The following is a 6,000-nucleotide window of genomic DNA, read 5'->3' on the forward strand; positions in this document are numbered from 1 at the left end:
TGACCTAGGGATTTCCAAGGGGAAGGAGAAACATTTTTACATTTCAGAGGCATGTACATGACATTTTTGATTGTGGGCATTGCAGGAGTGCAAGCAGACTGTTGCATCAGGGTGGTACTGGGCAGGAGCAGGGTAAGGTTTGAGGACAAGCACTGGTAGAGGCTAAGCTCATCTTGGGACAAAAGTGGAGTTGTGATAATGCCATTTCAATCAACTCCCTCTTCCATCATGAAAAATGAATCGCCATGGCTTGAGCGATGGGCCTTTGCAGTGAGGTAGCAGTAGATGATGCCTCTCTATAGGGATTTCTGCAAGACACCAAGTGAGACCTCCAGTGAGCTTAGCTGTTCCTTTGCATTTACAATTAGTACCTGTGCCCCTCAGCCACAATTTAAACAGCGTAATAGAAGACTAAGTTATCTAATGCTAATAAGGTTCTTTCAGTCCCCTGGGAAGGATCACAAAAATATGAGATGACAATGCAAGAATATCTATGAGCATCAGTGAGAACTGGCTCTCAAGGAGAAAAGAAGAGTTCTTATTTGATAAAATACCAGCCAAATGGCAGGTGAGATTTTTTGATCTCCAGTTGCTTCACTTTCCACAACCCTGACTGTGAGAAAACCTGGGTCCTTTCCTGGGCTGGGGTGCTGTAGTCATACAGCAGTTTGGGATCTCCTGGTTTTAAACAGTGAAGTCCAAGGAAAGGCACGCAGCTTGCTTTCTCTTCCATGCATAAACCCATTCCTTCAGTGGTTTGGTAGCCAGGAACACTGGCCCTTAGTTTCATCCCTATCCTCATGGGATCAGAGCCCTGGTATTAGGGCATGCCTCTTTGTTGAAGACTGAGCTGTATGTCAGTAAAAGAGAATGAAAAGACCCTCTTTCTTGCTGTTCTTTATTTTGCCCATGGCAAGGACATGAGCTGGTGAGGAGCTGTTGCTGTTTTCTGCTCTCTCAGAATAATTGCCCCTGCCTTCCTCAAAAACCAGAGCGCGATCAGCCTCTTCCAAATGGATTGCCATACCTACTTCTATTTTGTCTTGGTGAAAGAGGCGATGCTGGATGACATCACTGATCTGACTTAAATGCCTGAACAATATGTGTGCACTAGTCTACATGGTCACAGACCATGTCTGATTCAGTGTATGGCAAGGCTTTTGGGGACTCCATTACTGTGCCAAGCAGGAAAGACCATTTTACTCTTTAATGGATCAGTAATGTACTCAAGATTTAGTCAAGCGCTAGGGCAGGTGATAATAGGTACCACTGGGACAAGAAGTGAGTATGCCCAGTCTGCCAAGAAGATGATAGCATTTCTGGAGAAGTGAGAGTGGTCACTTGCCAGGGGAGAGGGCTGAAACGGGCCAAGGACTAGTGGTGCCTGGGCAGGCAGAGGGGCTGGAGCCAGCTCGCTCCTGCCACTGACCCAGGGACCAGTCCCCGTCCCCCACAGTCACTAAGGTCCTGTGGCTTTGCAGCGAGGGCAAGATGCCCTTGTGATTTCACTCTGTGCAGGAGGAGATAAAGGAAGGGTTTTTCCATTTCTATCAGCCTCTGTCTGTAATAAGCTTTGCAACCATGATGCCTATTGGGATTCACGAACTACCTTACTCACGTTTGCTTGCATGATGACTTGGCTCAAATTAAGGGTGAGCTGAGGCTAGGATCCAGGCACCTCCAGGCTGGCAACCCTTACAATGAATCCCTCTCCCCAAAGCCAGTGCCCAGTGCATGGCTTGAGGTCCCCCTCACCTGTACCAGCACCTACGCTGAGCACGGTCAGCTGTCACCACCACTGCCACCACCATCTGCCTGGATGAAGGGCTGCGAGTGACCAGAGCGGCCACACCAGCCTCCAGGCAGAGGCACGGTAACCAATCAGCCTTTGGCCATTGCTCAGCAATCAAAGCTTTGAATACTCTAATGAGTTAATTCATCACCTAGCAAATGTTTCCCTGATGGTGTAACGGATGAAGGAGCAGTAATGGTTACAGGGAAAGAATTTTGTATGGGGATGCATAACAGTGTCATTTCAGATTTGTTTCTTTTTACTTCTTGACAGCTGTTTAGCATTACACAGATGTACGTATCAATAATTTTTCCCATCATTTCTACAGCGTAAAGCTGCACTTATTTCCCAGATCTTCTATTTAATTCAGCCAAGCAATATTCAATTACCTATTTAAGCAGGAGGTTGGGGACAAATAAGGCTGGGCTGGAAGAAGAATTGGTTGGTAAAATCACAGCTGTCTGTGGAAGGGAGCCTCCAGCAGGCTCTGCTCACTGCCTCTCTTCCTCCTGATTTTGGGGAGCTGTAGGGACAGGGGAAAGCAGAAAAGAGGCAAATCCTTCATCTCCTACCCTGGCCTCTGCCCAGGCTTCCTCTTCCCACTAGGCTGATATTGTTTGGTAGGACTCTTCTGGCAGGAGAAATATTAAAGTGAAGAGCTATCATTGTCAGTTGGTAGGCTGAAGGTTACCACCAGCACACCATGTCAAAATATTCAAAGAATTTCTGCTGCCTAAGGTCGTTCCTGCCTTGTTTCTTCCCTGTGCTGATTATTCGCTGTGACCCTTACCAAAGCTATTGGCCTATTCCTGATTGCTCTTCCATTTTGTTTTGTTTGCTTTGAGTTGGTGATGTTCGGCTGACACATGCCAAGTTATTCCCAATTTATTGTGGATGAGGTCAGAATCAGAACCATTATTTGAAAACAATAACTTTGGGATATATAGTTTGGGTATTTTTTCCCTTTGTTCTCTGCTATTTGATGGTTTGCTTCCAATGTTCCTTCCCACTGACTTCCAATAGAGGTTTCTTGCTTTATAAACAACTGGATTGATTTCCAATATGGACTTTTACTTCCTTGAAAAAAGATCTCCTCAGGGGAAATTGGCAGTTCTCTCTGTATATATTTTCTTATTTGCATTTACTTGGAGGGGTTTGGAACCCAGAGACAAGATTTACGTCAACAAATCCCTCTCCCTCTTATCCAATTTAGTTGTTTTAACATAATACAATCATTTTCTAAATCAAACTGATGGAGTGGTTCCTAAAGGCATTACACCAACTGTATATCTGGAATCATATTCGCCTTCTTTTATTGCATTAGCACCAGGCTTGAACTTTTCAAATTTGCATTGTGCTTTGCAGAAGTTCTCAAGATATTTGAAGCAGTTTATAGCTGGAATCTGGTGTGTTTTCAACAAAGACTGGAGAATGAATTATACAGTAAAGCTTGTGTAGAGACAAGATTTTAGTTTCATGGAACAAGTAGAAACTGGAATGAGAAAGCAAAGGGAATACTGCATTCACTGGGTGGTTTTGGAGGCACTGCAAAGTGGGTGCTGTGTTACAACACTGATTCTGGGTGTCTCACCAGACTCTCTAAAAGGTTTTGTAACTTCTCTTTGAAGAGCTCTTTGAAGAAGCTGTGAAGTATGGGTCTGACATACAGCAAAGGTGCACGAGCAGAGTGCCCAGGGGAATGCACTTAACACTTGGGATGTAATCTGGTGATGCTTCTGTGCTGCCTTTTGGCAAATACGCCTCTTGCTATTTGAACATTGTCTTTCTTTTCACCATATGGGCTGCCACTATCAGCCATCCTTCTCCAGATATGCTTGTAATACTAATGAGGGGAATTTTCAAAGACACAGATGAGATTCTCATGCTCATCTGTGCTTTTGGATCTCTCCTCCCTTGTTCTTGTGTGGTTATTTCAGTGATAATTCTTGCTCACCCAGAACAGTGGATAGTTTGGAACAAGCTGGCTAGCGCAAACTATACAGAAAATAAGCCCAAGAACATAGACTGAAGGTGTGAGGGGGAAAAAGAAAGCTCAGATGACATTGGTTCGGGCAAAGAACTGAGTTCCCCAAGTTATGGGATGGAGAGGTATGTCAGTGCAGAGACCCTCTGTGTGAACAGGACTGCAGTGTCTCTGGTCCCTGCAGTACCTCTGGAGAGTTTACATGAAACCCTCCCAGTTTCTTGGCACTTGGGACATACATATTTAAACCACAGCCCAGCTGACTCTGCACATGTTACTGAGATCTGACTGTCACTTAGATGATGCAAATCCCAACTTGCTCATAACTGGATGACTCAGGGCACTGTTAAAGGGTTGTAGAAGTACCTGATTCCAGTCTGGTGTCATTTGGTAACTCTTCCAACCTTCCATAACAGAGACCAACTAACCCTTTTGTAAGTCACCTCCCCTCCACAGGCACTGGCAGACAAATGGGTGCAAAAGACGTTGTTGGGGTGCATTATTGGGTCCAAGAAATTACCTTGCTGAAGAGGAGTAAGTCATCAGTGGAGCAGTAAGGCATAATTGCAATTGCAATTCCTGTACAATGAGTCTGGCCCACTTCAAAAGCATTTATTTCCATTCCCCCGCCCCCTCCGAAAAGTCACAACTTGCTATTGGACAATAGCTTAACATTAATTAAAAAATAAATATCAGGATTATGAATAATGAATTGGCATAAGATAGCTGACAGCTGGAGACCATTCTCTGTTTTAAGTGCAAACCTTACCTTTGAACAAATAAATAAAATAATAATAATAAAATCTGTTTTGAGGGCTGTACAGCAATTCTTTGAACAAGATTACTTAAGAAAAAAAGGAAGTCCACTACCTGCAAATGGCACTTAGATGAACTTCTGGGGTCCCAGCATAGACATGTAAAAAGAGGCTCTTGGTATTTTTCCTGCAGGGCAGATCATGCCAGGTGTGGCAGGCATTCCTGGGAGATATGAAATAGGCTCATGCCCACTTGACGGATCAAAGAAACCTGTGTGCTCGCCCATGGCCAGGATTTTTGGTGGTCAGAGCATAATTTGTGATGGTTTGGTGACCCCTTCACAAATCCACTGAAGGAGAAGGTGTGGCTCAGTGGAGGATGATCAAGAAAGGTACCCAGCCTGGGTCCTGTTGGCAATAGATTTCATGACATGGGTGGTTTGGGGTCCACTGATACTTTTGCCCCTTTTGCTCTGCCCTCTCTATAGTGGGACTTAGCTCCTCTCTCTGTAGTAAGGACTGGCCATTCTGTACTGTCCCTGCAAAAAGAAGTTAACCGCTGCTAAATTCATACTCAGTGCACTACTTTTTTCCAAAAAACAAGAAGTTTGTGGCGTGGCAGATGCATGTGGTCTGATGGAAGTTGTTCCCGCTGACAGTGCACTAACCTCAGCCCCACTGACAGCTGCAACACCTCTCCAAGATGTTAATTGTTATTAAGAGTGTTTAAAACATCCTTTCAGTGCTTGCCATTGACTGCCTACATGAGCAATTTTATTTACAGCCCAATCTTTCCTTTACTATCGATTATATTAGGAAAGAGATGAAAAATATGAAACCAGCGTTGCAGAGAATAGGTCAGTTTATTAAGGCTCCCTCTCCAAATTGGCTGTTTTAAAATTCAATAGATGAACATAAAAAGCTGATCTTAGTGAGAAAAAAGCCTTCATGCAGTTCGTTCCCTCCACTTTTTATTGTCGGGCTTTTCAGGGAACCACGAAGCTCAAGTACGCTTGACCTCTTGCCAAATGATTAGTAGCATATTTTTACCTCAGATAATCACATTTTGTCACCGTTTCAAACTGCAACAAGTTGTCATTATCTCCCAGATGTATTTCCCCTTGCCATATATCATCAATGTAGTATTTCTCTGTGTGTTATCAAGCAGCTTTTAGATCAATACCCTAACATGTGGTGCTCAGGGTTAATGCGACTTATAAATATTGAAGGGGCTTACAGAGTCATGATTTTGAGGAATCCCTCCCTCCTCAGGGGCAGTCCTGTACAGATATGCTGCTCTGTCTCGTGTGTGGCCAGTGACCGAAAACAAGGGGACATCCACTACAGCATAGCGCTCATGGCCATCGACAGTGGTGGGGAAAAGAGTGCTGGGGGCATTTTTTAATTTGAATAGCCTTGATGGAGAAAGATAATAGAAATACCTGAAGCGTAGTATCCCTCACCTGTGC

This window comes from Aquila chrysaetos, chromosome Z (genome assembly GCF_900496995.4).
Source record: "Aquila chrysaetos chrysaetos chromosome Z, bAquChr1.4, whole genome shotgun sequence".
NCBI classification, from domain to species: domain Eukaryota; kingdom Metazoa; phylum Chordata; class Aves; order Accipitriformes; family Accipitridae; genus Aquila; species Aquila chrysaetos.